This window comes from Salmo salar, chromosome 03 (assembly GCF_965601325.2).
Source record: "Salmo salar chromosome 03, fSalSal1, whole genome shotgun sequence".
Lineage (NCBI taxonomy): Eukaryota > Metazoa > Chordata > Actinopteri > Salmoniformes > Salmonidae > Salmo > Salmo salar.
In genome coordinates this window covers 86,165,552-86,180,000 of record NC_138293.1, presented here as the reverse complement: position 1 = coordinate 86,180,000, position 14,449 = coordinate 86,165,552, and the positions used below count along the sequence as shown (strand labels likewise).

General features: G+C 46.3%; 1 protein-coding gene across 3 annotated transcripts in view; it reads right to left on the bottom strand.

Moving 5' to 3' along the window:
• The window catches only part of LOC123741732 (zinc finger protein GLIS2), a 121,919-nt gene that overhangs the window by 55,674 nt on the left and 51,796 nt on the right, over positions 1-14,449 (bottom strand). The gene's annotated exons all lie outside the window — the stretch shown is intronic.

Below are 14,449 nucleotides of genomic sequence, written 5' to 3'. Positions count from 1 at the left end.
TCAACACCAAAGTATCGTGAAAATATGATATTGTGAGGTCCCTGGAAATGGCCAGCCCTAGTATTCAGCCAATCATACTTGGAGAGAGTGGCCAGCACTAGTATTCAGCCAATCATACTTGGAGAGAGTGGCCAGCACTAGTATTCAGCAAATCATACTTGGAGAGAGTGGCCAGCCCTAGTATTCAGAAAATCATACTTGGAGAGAGTGGCCAGCACTAGTATTCAGCCAATCATACTTGGAGAGAGTGGCCAGCCCTTGTATACAGCCAATCATACTTGGAGAGAGTGGCCAGCCCTTGTATACAGCCAATCATACTTGGAGAGAGTGGCCAGCACTAGTATTCATCCAATCATACTTGGAGAGAGTGGCCAGCCCTTGTATACAGCCAATCATACTTGGAGAGAGTGGCCAGCCCTAGTATTCAGCCAATCATAGTTGGAGAGAGTGGCCAGCACTAGTATTCAGCCAATCATACTTGGAGAGAGTGGCCAGCCCTTGTATACAGCCAATCATACTTGGAGAGAGTGGCCAGCCCTTGTATACAGCCAATCATACTTGGAGAGAGTGCAATGGCTCTATTCCCAAAAACTTCCGACCTGCACAGAGATAGTGGTTAGAGACAGGTAGCCTAGTGGTTAGCGACAGGTAGCCTAGTGGTTAGAGACAGGTAGCCTAGTGGTTAGAGACAGGTAGCCTAGTGGTTAGAGACAGGTAGCCTAGTGGTTAGAGGCAGGTAGCCTAGTGGTTAGAGACAGGTAGCCTAGTGGTTAGAGGCAGGTAGCCTAGTGGTTAGAGACAGGTAGCCTAGTGGTTAGAGACAGGTAGCCTAGTGGTTAGAGACAGGTAGCCTAGTGGTTAGAGCGTTGGACTAGTAACCAGAAGGTTGGAAGATCAAATCCCCGAGCTGACAAGGTAAAAATCTGTCGTTCTGCCCCTGAACAAGGCAGTTAACCCACTGTTCCTAGGCTGTCATTGAAAATAAGAATTTGTTCTTAACTGACTTTCCTACTAAAATAAATATTGAATGTGGGTTTTAATATCAAATACACTTATTTCCTATAATATTACCGGAATATGACTGGTATGTTCAATGCCAATGATTTATACTGTAACAGCAAAGTAATTCAGTGTTTTTAACAACTTGTAATAATGTGATGACCAATGAACAGACCGAGTCAGTGAAGGTGTGGTTAGGTAATGACTCTGTTTAATACAGGGACTGGTTAGAGGATGACCTCTGGTATACTCTGAATTCTACTTTAATATCCACTACACTGTCTTACCCATAACTACACTGTCTTACCCATAACTACACTGTCTTACCCATAACTACACTGTCTTACCCATAACTACACTGCCTTACCCATAACTACACTGTCTTACCCATAACTACACTGTCTTACCCATAACTACACTGCCTTACCCATAACTACACTGTCTTACCCATAACTACACTGCCTTACCCATAACTACACTGCCTTACCCATAACTACACTGCCTTACCCATAACTACACTGTCTTATCCATAACTACACTGCCTTACCCATAACTACACTGTCTTACCCATAACTAAACTGCCTTACCCATAACTACACTGTCTTACCCAAAACTACACTGCCTTACCCATAACTACACTGTCTTACCCATAACTACACTGTCTTACCCATAACTACACTGCCTTACCCATAACTACACTGCCTTACCCATAACTACACTGTCTTACCCATAACTACACTGTCTTATCCATAACTACACTGCCTTACCCATAACTACACTGCCTTACCCATAACTACACTGTCTTACCCATAACTACACTGTCTTACCCATAACTACACTGTCTTACCCATAACTACACTGCCTTACCCATAACTACACTATCTTACCCATAACTACACTGCCTTACCCATAACTACACTGTCTTACCCATAACTACACTGCCTTACCCATAACTACACTGTCTTACCCATAACAATACTGCCTTACCCATAACTACACTATCTTACCCATAACTACACTGCCTTACCCATAACTACACTGTCTTACCCATAACAATACTGCCTTACCCATAACTACACTATCTTACCCATAACTACACTGCCTTACCCATAACTACATACCCATAACTACACTGCCTTACCCATAACTACACTGTCTTACCCATAACTACACTGTCTTACCCATAACTACACTGCCTTACCCATAACTACACTGTCTTACCCATAACAATACTGCCTTACCCATAACTACACTATCTTACCCATAACTACACTGCCTTACCCATAACTACACTGTCTTACCCATAACTACTGTCTTACCCATAACTACACTGCCTTACCCATAACTACACTATCTTACCCATAACTACACTGCCTTACCCATAACTACACTGTCTTACCCATAACTACACTGTCTTACCCATAACTACACTGTCTTACCCATAACTACACTATCTTACCCATAACTACACTGCCTTACCCATAACTACACTGTCTTACCCATAACTACACTGTCTTACCCATAACTACACTGTCTTACCCATAACTACACTATCTTACCCATAACTACACTGCCTTACCCATAACTACACTGTCTTACCCATAACTACACTGTCTTACCCATAACTACACTGTCTTGCCTCCTAGCAATGCACATGCACATGCACACTCAAACGAAACACACACTGTCCTCCCACCCCCCTCCCCCCACACACACACACTGTCCCCCCCACACACACACACACTTCTCCCAGTGTCCCCTCCCTCCCTCCTGTGACCTTTGCTCACACACTCTTCCACAGGAATGTTTACAATCCAATCCAGATGCTCAGCCTGACCCCTCCACCCCCCCACCTCCCTCCGGCCACTGCCCTCTAGCCCCCCTGGTCAGCACCTCCCAATCACTATGGACCTTGTAGCCTCACTGCATGACCCCCCCCTCTCAGCCCATCAGCCCCCACTCAGTTCCACTTTACACACACACACACACACACACACACACACACACACACACACACACACACACACACACACACACACACACACACACACACACACACACACACACACACACACACAAACAGCTCGGCACCGACAGCCCCCATACCACTCAGGCCCACTGAACACACATGCGGTTATAGGCATGAAGTGATATTCTTCAAGAATATACAGGATTAATATCACTCAAATAATAACTCGTTTTAGATAAAAGCATCTGCTAAATGTCCAAGGTAATATAGAATATCTAACAATACACCACCACTATTCTCCTCTCAGTCTCTGAGTAACACACAGTAGTACAGTAGTCCAATTACATTCAAAGGGCTTTATTGGCATGGTAAACATATGTTTACATACAATAAACAAAAGGGAAATAAACAAAGGAAACTTTAGTGAACATTACACTCACAAAATGTTTTAAAGACTATAGACATTTCAAATGTTATATTATTGTCTATGTAGTGTTGTAACAACGTGCAAGTAGTTGAAGTATGAAAGGGGAAATAAATAAACATATAAATATAGGTTGTATTTACAATGTTGTTTGCTTTGTGGTGGAATGTGTGGGCATTGCTTCCTTTTAGGAGGTTGTAGAATTGAACAGCTCTTTTCTGCCCTGCATGCATTTTTGGGGGTTTTGCATTGAACAGAAAGTACATTTTGACAGAATTCTGCATGCGGAGTCTCAATTGGGTGTTTGTCCCATTTTGTGAATTATTGGTTGGTGAGTGGACCCCAGACCTCACAACCATAGAGGGCAACTCTCTCTCTCTCTTTCTCTCTCAATTGCTCGCTTGTTCTCTCTCTCTCTCTCTCTCCATCTATCTCTCTCTCAATTCAATTTCAATTTTTCTCTCTGTCCCTCTCTCTCTCTCCTCTCTCAGTCACAGTACTGTCTATATTTCTGCCACACAGCTCTAATACACACACTGATCTATTCCCACCCCCAGCTGACACAGACACACACACACACACACACACACACACACACACACACACACACACACACACACACACACACACACACACACACACACACACACACACACCCCCCCCGCAATTATCCTACTGTAATTTCCACAAATCCTGCCCCGGCTTCTCTCTCCCTCTCCTTTCTCTCTCTCTCTCTCTAAAACACACACTCACTCTCTCTCTTTCTCTCTCGCTTTCTCTCTGTCACACACACACCCCCACACATACCCACACTCACTCACTCATACACATACTTACACAAACACAGAGCTGCGCTGCGGCGGTGCAGAACTGAATGGTGGTCTTTGAGAGCGAGTTTGGCCAGGGGCCACATGAGGAGAAGCTGTGTCTGGGAGGGGAAGGGGTCACCAAGTTCAGCCACCCCACTGCCACAACCCAGTCCAGGGGGATACCAGGCCTGATCAGCAGGAGATAGCAGGGGATGACACACACACATTGAGAGTGGGACATACACACACAGAGTGGGACACACACACACAGGAGGAACACATACACATTGAGAGTGGGACACACACACACAGAGTGGGACACACACACACAGGAGGGAAAACACACATTGAGAGTGGGACATACACAAACAGAGTGGGACACACACACACACAGGAGGGAAAACACACACATTGAGAGTGGGACATACACAAACAGAGTGGGACACACACACACACAGGAGGGAAAACACACACATTGAGAGTGGGACATACACAAACAGAGTGGGACACACACACACAGGAGAGAAAACACACACATTGAGAGTGGGACATACACACACAAAGAGCACTCAACTAATATCTACACACTCTGCAGAGAATACCACATGACCTGTGTTCTACAGAAACAGAGTGGGACACACAGACATACACACACACACACACACACACACACACGGGAGGGAAAACACACACAGAGAGCGGGACACACACACACAAAGAGCACTCAACTAATATCTACACACTCTGCAGAGAATACCACATGACCTGTGTTCTAATCTAAAGACACAAATAACTGATGTCCGGAGCACTGTAACATAACCTAGTGGAGCACTGTAACATAACCTAGTGGAGCACTGTAACATAACCTAGTGGAGCACTGTAACATAACCTAGTGGAGACCTGTAACATAACCTAGTGGAGACCTGTAACATAACCTAGTGGAGCACTGTAACATAACCTAGTGGAGCACTGTAACATAACCTAGTGGAGCACTGTAACATAACCTAGTGGAGCACTGTAACATAACCTAGTGGAGCACTGTAACATAACCTAGTGGAGCACTGTAACATAACCTAGTGGAGACCTGTAACATAACCTAGTGGAGCACAGTAACATAACCTAGTGGATACCTGTAACATAACCTAGTGGAGCACTGTAACATAACCTAGTGGAGCACTGTAACATAACCTAGTGGAGCACTGTAACATAACCTAGTGGAGCACTGTAACATAACCTAGTGGAGACCTGTAACATAACCTAGTGGAGCACAGTAACATAACCTAGTGGATACCTGTAACATAACCTACTGGATAACTGTAACATAACCTAGTGGAGACCTGTAACATAACCTAGTGGAGCACTGTAACATAACCTAGTGGATACCTGTAACATAACCTAGTGGAGCACTGTAACATAACCTAGTGGAGCACTGTAACATAACCTAGTGGAGCACAGTAACATAACCTAGTGGAGACCTGTAACATAACCTAGTGGAGCACTGTAACATAACCTAGTGGAGACCTGTAACATAACCTAGTGGAGCACTGTAACATAACCTAGTGGAGACCTGTAACATAACCTAGTGGAGACCTGTAACATAACCTAGTGGAGCACAGTAACATAACCTAGTGGAGCACTGTAGCATAACATAGTGGAGACCTGTAGCATAACATAGTGGAGACCTGTAACATAACCTAGTGGAGCACTGTAACATAACCTAGTGGAGCACAGTAACATAACCTAGTGGAGCACAGTAACATAACCTAGTGGAGCACTGTAACATAACCTAGTGGAGCACTGTAACATAACCTAGTGGAGACCTGTAACATAACCTAGTGGAGACCTGTAACTTAACCTAGTGGAGCACTGTAGCATAACCTAGTGGAGCACTCTAACATAACCTAGTGGAGACCTGTAACATAACCTAGTGGAGCACTGTAACATAACCTATTGGAGACCTGTAACATAACCTAGTGGAGACCTGTAACATAACCTAGTGGAGCACTGTAACATAACCTAGTGGAGACCTGTAACATAACCTAGTGGAGACCTGTAACATAACCTAGTGGAGCACAGTAACATAACCTAGTGGAGCACTGTAGCATAACATAGTGGAGACCTGTAGCATAACATAGTGGAGACCTGTAACATAACCTAGTGGAGCACTGTAACATAACCTAGTGGAGTACAGTAACATAACCTAGTGGAGCACAGTAACATAACCTAGTGGAGCACTGTAACATAACCTAGTGGAGCACTGTAACATAACCTAGTGGAGCACTGTAACATAACCTAGTGGAGCACAGTAACATAACCTAGTGGAGCACTGTAACCTAACCTAGTGGAGACCTGTAACATAACCTAGTGGAGCACTGTAACATAACCTAGTGGAGCTCAGTAACATAACCTAGTGGAGACCTGTAACATAATCTAGAGGAGCACTGTAACATAACCTAGTGGAGACATGTAAAATAACCTAGTGGATACCTGTAACATAACCTAGTGGAGACCTGTAACATAACCTAGTGGAGACCTCTAACAAAACCTAGTGGAGCACAGTAATATAACCTAGTGGAGACCTGTAACATGACCTAGTGGAGCACAGTAACATAACCTAATGGAGACCTGTAACATAACCTAGTGGAGCACTGTAACATAACCTAGTGGAGATGTGTAACATAACCTAGTGGAGCACAGTAACATAACCTAGTGGAGACCTGTAACATAAATCAGTGGAGCACTGTAACATAACCTAGTGGATACCTGTAACATAACCTAGTGGATACCTTTAACATAACCTAGTGGATACCTGTAACATAACCAAGTGGATACCTGTAACATAACCTAGTGGATACCTGTAACACAACCTAGTGGATACCTGTAACACAACCTAGTGGAGCACAGTAACATAACCTAGTGGAGACGTGTAACACAACCTAGTGGAGCACTGTAACATAACCTAGTGGAGACGTGGGCCTAAACTGGGCCTAAACTGGGACATGCTTAACACCCCGGCCATCCTACAATCTAAGCTTGATGTCCTCAATCTCACACAAATTATCAATGAACCTACCAGGTACCACCCCAAAGCCGTAAACACGGGCACCCTCATAGATATCATCCTAACCAACTTGCCCTCTAAATACACCTCTGCTGTTTTCAACCAAGATCTCAGCGATCACCGCCTCATTGCCTGCATCCGTAATGGGTCAGCGGTCAAACGACCTCCACTCATCACTGTCAAACGCTCCCTGAAACACTTCAGCGAGCAGGTCTTTCTAATCAACCTGGCCCGGGTATCCTGGAAGGATATTGACCTCATCCCGTCAGTAGATGATGCCTGGCTATTCTTTAAAAGTGCCTTCCTCACCATCATAAATAAACATGCCCCATTCAAAAATGTAGAACTAGGAATAGATATAGTCCTTGGTTCACTCCAGACCTGTCTGCCCTTAACCAACACAAAAACATCCTGTGGCGTTCTGCATTAGCATCGAACAGCCCCCGTGATATGCAACTTTTCAGGGAAGTTAGGAACCAATATACACAGGCAGTTAGGAAAGCTAAGGCTAGTTTTTTCAAACAGAAATGTGCATCCTGTAGTACAAACTCAAAAAAGTTCTGGGACACTGTGAAGTCCATGGAGAATAAGAGCACCTCCTCCCAGCTGCCCACTGCACTGAGGCTAGGAAACACTGTCACTACCGATAAATCCACAATAATTGAGAATTTCAATAAGCATTTTTCTATGGCTGGCAATGCTTTCCACCTGGCTACCCCTACCCTGGTAACCAGCCCTGCGCTCCCCACAGCAACTCGCCCAAACCTCCTCCACTTCTCCTTCACCCAAATCCACATACAGTCAGGGAAAAAAGTATTTGATCCCCTGCTGATTTTGTACGTTTGCCCACTTACAAAGAAATGATCAGTCTATAATTTTAATGGTAGGTTTATTTGAACAGTGAGAGACAGAATAACAACAAAAAAATCCAGAAAAACGCATGTCAGAAATGTTATAAAATGATTTGCATTTTAATGAGGGAAATAAGTATTTGACCCCTCTGCAAAACATGACTTAGTACTTGGTGGCAAAACCCTTGTTGGCAATCACAGAGGTCAGACGTTTCTTGTAGTTGGCCACCAGGTTTGCACACATCTCAGGAGGGATTTTGTTAACATAACCTAGTCAGAGGTAAATGGAGGGGAGTCCTTCATACATTTTTCAAAGCACAGCAATACAAACCATACGTGTTGGAAGTACAGATCATAATGCCTTGCTGCAGAAAGGTGCATTGGTAATATGAGGTACAGATCATAATGCCTTGCTGCAGAAAGGTGCATTGGTAATATGAGGTACAGATCATAATGCCTTGCTGCAGAAAGGTGCATTGGTAATATAACATACTCTCTCGCAAGGTAGCGCCAACTGCCAAGTTCATTAGCAATTGTCTAATCGTGAAATACCCAGACAACGTACAGACAACATATAACCAAAAAGTATACCCAGAATGATCATGTTACTGTACCAATGCTGTAGTCTAATGACATTCTGCCCATGGTCAGGTTGGTATCAGGTCAGTAAGAGAAGTTAATATACAATCTGTTGTATCTCCTGACTCTTGCTGTTTGGCTCACTTTCAGAGCAATCAGGTCACATTGGTGGGCACTAGAACCTATCCTTTCAAAGGACACTAGCCACACCCTAAATCATAACCCTAATAACTTATGTCGGGCTAAACCACGCCTACCACCCCTCTGATTGGTCCTTTGGTCATTTGAGTCCTTCCCAAGGATTTGTTTTAATACTGACTCACCTGTATAATGTATTGATGTTCCCAGAGGAAGAGTAGTAGTAGGAGATAGGTATAGCCTTGATAAGAACTTAGTTCATCATTTTCATGTGTTTGATATCTAATTCAGAGTAATGTCCTACAGTGACCTGTGTCTCCCACCTTGAAAGTGTGTGTGTGTGTGTGTGTGTGTGTGTGTGTGTGTGTGTGTGTGTGTGTGTGTGTGTGTGTGTGTGGTGTGTGTGTGGTGTGTGTGTGTGTGTGTGTGTGTGTGTGTGTGTGTGTGTGTGTGTGTGTGTGTGTGTGTGTGTGTGTGTGTGTGTGTGTGTGTGTGTGTGTACGTGTGTGTGTGTGTACGTGTGTGTTGACAGATTCCAACAGCTTATATCTGTCTAACCCCACATATGTCAACACTACAAGGCAATCACCTGCTTCATACCTACTCCAGGCATAGACTGATAAACACACACAAAATCACATGATGTTTGAATAAGAGTGTGTTGTAACCTGACCAATGAGGTAGATGATGGATAAGAATACCAGACCTGCATTCAAATAGTATTTGAATACTAATAATTTAAACTTTAGCAGTGCTTGATTGAGCTTATCACACTCACAGAAAGTGGGCCACAAATTTCCGGCCTCCGTCTCCCTCCCCTTCTTCCTCTGTCTGCTTCTCTGGCCTCCTGAGAGTCTGGGTACATGTGGTAACTTCATCAAGCCTCTGCCAGCAGAGTAGATCTCCCTGTCTGCTTCTCTGGCCTCCTGAGAGTCTGGGTACATGTGGTAACTTCATCAAGCCTCTGCCAGCAGAGTAGATCTCCCTCTGTCTGCTTCTCTGGCCTCCTGAGAGTCTGGGTACATGTGGTAACTTCATCAAGCCTCTGCCAGCAGAGTAGATCTCCCTCTGTCTGCTTCTCTGGCCTCCTGAGAGTCTGGGTACATGTGGTAACTTCATCAAGCCTCTGCCAGCAGAGTAGATCTCCCTCTGTCTGCTTCTCTGGCCTCCTGAGAGTCTGGGTACATGTGGTAACTTCATCAAGCCTCTGCCAGCAGAGTAGATCTCCCTCTGTCTGCTTCTCTGGCCTCCTGAGAGTCTGGGTACATGTGGTAACTTCATCAAGCCTCTGCCAGCAGAGTAGACCTCCCTCTGTCTGCTTCTCTGGCCTCCTGAGAGTCTGGGTACATGTGGTAACTTCATCAAGCCTCTGCCAGCAGAGTAGATCTCCCTCTGTCTGCTTCTCTGGCCTCCTGAGAGTCTGGGTACATGTGGTAACTTCATCAAGCCTCTGCCAGCAGAGTAGACCTCCCTCTGAGTTGTGTAACTCACGTCACGCACTGCCAACGTGTTTTAGTTTGTCTAATGTAGCAGAAAATCACCTGTCATCCCCTTTAAACTGTGAAATCCCTCCCTGTGATGTCTAGTCACTTTACCCCTATACATATCTACCTCTTTCACTCCAGTATCCCTGCACATTATAAATATGGTATTGGAACTGACCCTGTATATAACTTCTTACTTTCTTGTGTTCTTCTTATTTTCATTTATGTGTGTTTCTGTTCTATCTTATGTTATTTGTAGTGTTACATTGATATTGAATACTGCATTGTTGGGTTTAGAGGTGGCAAGAAAGGCATTTCTGTACTTATGCACGTGACATTAAAACTTGAAACCGTCCCTGACCGCCCCATCAGATCCCTTCCTGTGGCTGATGGTCCTATCAGTGTGCTCCGTTCTCCGTGGTGCCTGGGGCAGAATCCACTGCAGGGGTCTGGACACAAAAGCCCCTCTTATATTCACACACCCCAGTAGCTCCACGTGTAAACCATTACAAGACCTGACCTGAGGACAGACGCTATACATCATCTTCTCTTCTCATTTTTAACTAGTCCAACCCTGCTAACACTAGCCTGGTCCCAGATCTGTCTGTGCTGTCTTGCCAACTCCTATGGTTATTTACACCAAAGTGACAATGACCATAGGAGTTAGCAAGCTGTCACCCTATAACCTGAGCAATCCAACAGTGGTACAGTACAGACTGTCATACAGGCTGGGTTGGAATGCTGCAATACCCTGGGGAAAAAGAGGGGGGTGATGGGGAGACATGCTAAGGATACTGTTAAAGCTGTATCTATAAAATGTCTCAAAGAGTCCTATGTAACAGTATACTGTACATGACAGCAATCATCTCTCAAGAATAGAATGATGAACAGCATATGATCGGCCCTTTAGAAATACTAGGCACATTCAGAGCAACTATAAAATAGTCCCCTCTTGAGGTCCGCCTGGCCATACTGTTCTCATACTGTTCTCATGTCCCCGTTTAGTACTAGAGGGTATGTTGAAAAAGTGAATCAGCGGTGCTGGAAATGAATGACTCTGCTGCATGTTGATTCGCCTCAGGATACCCTCTCTTTACAGTAATGACTTTGGAGAAGGGCCCTGGCTGGCTGGAAGTGAGTCAGTGTGTGGATTCTAGAACCAGCGGAGGTCAGAAGGAAGGGGGAGCTAGCTGGCCCTGTGTGTGTTTCTGTGTGTGTGTGTGTGTGTACGGCCCAGTCAGTGATTTAGGAGGGGGCAGTGGTGGGATGGCGGGAGGCTGTGAAGTTTGGGGAAGGGGTGTTGCTCGGCCCCTGTGCAGACTTCCTCACTCAGCCGTGGGGTCGCTAGCCTCTTTGAAAGGCGGCTTTGTGCCCCTCCAGAGCCCCCCCTCTCGCACCTGCCAAGGCAAAGCAAACACAGGCTGTAACAGTTGAATGACAGCGAGGGGGGTGAGGAGAGTGAATGAAAGGTCTGTGTCTCCTCTGTTTTACCTCCCTTTCCCATCCTATTCCAGGTTATTTTCTGCCTCCCCTGTAAGGAAGTACCCAACTCAACACACTTCCCTTTGGCGCTTAGGAAAGGTGAGGTAATGCATATGCTGGGTGGTGGGCAAGTCAGAGGGATGGTTGGGTGAGGTGGAAGGTCACATGGGGGAGAGGTGGAAGGTGACATGGGGGAGAGGTGGAAGGTCACATGGGGGAGAGGTGGAAGGTCACATGGGGAGAGGTGGAAGGTGACATGGGGGAGAGGTGGAAGGTCACATGGGGGGAGAGGTGGAAGGTGACATGGGGGAGAGGTGGAAGGTGACATGGGGGAGAGGTGGAAGGTCACATGGGGGGAGAGGTGGAAGGTCACATGGGGGGAGAGGTGGAAGGTCACATGGGGGAGAGGTGGAAGGTGACATGGTGGGTGAGTTGGAAGGTACCATGGGGGAGAGGTGGAAGGTCACATGGGGGGAGAGGTGGAAGGTCACATGGGGGAGAGGTGGAAGGTGACATGGGGGAGAGGTGGAAGGTCACATGGGGGAGAGGTGGAAGGTGACATGGGGAGAGGTGGAAGGAGACATGGAGGAGAGATGGAAGGTCACATGGGGGAGAGGTGGAAGAGGACATGGGGGAGAGGTGGAAGGTCACATGGGGAGAGGTGGAAGGTCACATGGGGGAGAGGTGGAAGGTGACATGGGGGAGAGGTGGAAGGTCACATGGGGAAGAGGTGGAAGGTCACATGGGGAGAGGTGGAAGGTCACATGGGGGTGAGGTGGAAGGTCACATGGGGGAAGAGGTGGAAGGTCACATGGGGGAAGAGCTGGAAGGTGACATGGGGAGAGGTGGAAGGTGACATGGGGGAGAGGTGGAAGAGGACATGGGGGAGAGGTGGAAGGTCACATGGGGAGAGGTGGAAGGTGACATGGGGGAGAGGTGGAAGGTCACATGGGGAAGAGGTGGAAGGTCACATGGGGGAGAGGTGGAAGGTCACATGGGGAGAGGTGGAAGGTGACATGGGGGAGAGGTGGAAGGTCACATGGGGAAGAGGTGGAAGGTCACATGGGGAGAGGTGGAAGGTCACATGGGGGAAGAGGTGGAAGGTCACATGGGGAGAGGTGGAAGGTCACATGGGGGAAGAGGTGGAAGGTCACATGGGGGAAGAGCTGGAAGGTGACATGGGGGAGAGGTGGAAGGTAACATGGGGGAGAGGTGGATGGTGACATGGGGATAGGTGGAAGGTGACATGGGGGAGAGGTGGAAGGTGACATGGGGAGAGAGGTGGAAGGTGACATGGGGAAGGTCACATGGGGGGTGAGGTGGGTGGGACCTAGAGTGAGGGAAAAAAGTATTTGATCCCCTGCTGATTTTGTACGTTTGCCCACTGACAAAGAAATGATCAGTCTATAATTTTAATGGCAGGTTTATTTGAAGAGTGAGAGACAGAATAACAACAACAAAAAATCCAGAAAAAGGCATGTCAAAAATGTTATAAATTGATTTGCATTTTAATGAGGGAAATAAGCATTTGACCCCTTCTCAATCAGAAAGATTTCTGGATCCCAGGTGTCTTTTATACAGGTAACGAGCTGAGATTAGGAGCACACACTTAAAGAGAGTGCTCCTAACCGCAGCTTGTTACCTGTATAAAAGGCACCTGTCCACAGAAGCAATCAATCAGATTCCAAACTCTCCACCATGGCCAAGACCAAAGAGCTCTCCAAGGATGTCAGGGACAAGATTGTAGACCTACACAAGGCTGGAATGGGCTACAAGACCATCGCCAAGCAGCTTGGTGAGAAGGTGACAACAGTTGGTGCGATTATTCGCAAATGGAAGAAACACAAAATAACTGTCAATCTCCCTCGGCCTGGGGCTCCATGCAAGATCTCACCTCGTGGAGTTGCAATGTTCATGAGAACGGTGAGGAATCAGCCCAGAACTACACGGGAGGATCTTGTCAATGATCTCAAGGCAGCTGGGACCATAGTCACCAAGAAAACAATTGGTAACACACTACGCCGTGAAGGACTGCTCAAGAAAGCACATATACATGCCCGTCTGAAGTTTGCCAATGAACATCTGAATGATTCAGAGGACAATTGGGTGAAAGTGTTGTGGTCAGATGAGACCAAAATGGAGCTCTTTGGCATCAACTCAACTCGCCGTGTTTGGAGGAGAACACAATCCCCACCGTCAAACATGGAGGTGGAAACATTATGCCTTGGGGGTGTTTTTCTGCTAAGGGGACAGGACAACTTCACCGCATCAAAGGGACAATGGACGGGGCCATGTACCGTCAAATCTTGGGTGAGAACCTCCTTCCCTCAGCCAGGGCATTGAAAATGGGTCGTGGATGGGTATTCCAGCATGACAATGACCCAAAACACACGGCCAAGGCAACAAAGGAGTAGCTCAAGAAGAAGCACATTAAGGTCCTGGAGTGGCCTAGCCAGTCTCCAGACCTTAATCCCATAGAAAATCTGTGGAGGGAGCTGAAGGTTCGAGTTGCCAAACGTCAGCCTCGAAACCTTAATGACTTGGAGAAGATTTGCAAAGAGGAGTGGGACAAAATCCCTCCTGAGATGTGTGCAAACCTGGTGGCGAACTACAAGAAACGTCTGACCTCTGTGATTGCCAACAAGGGTTTTGC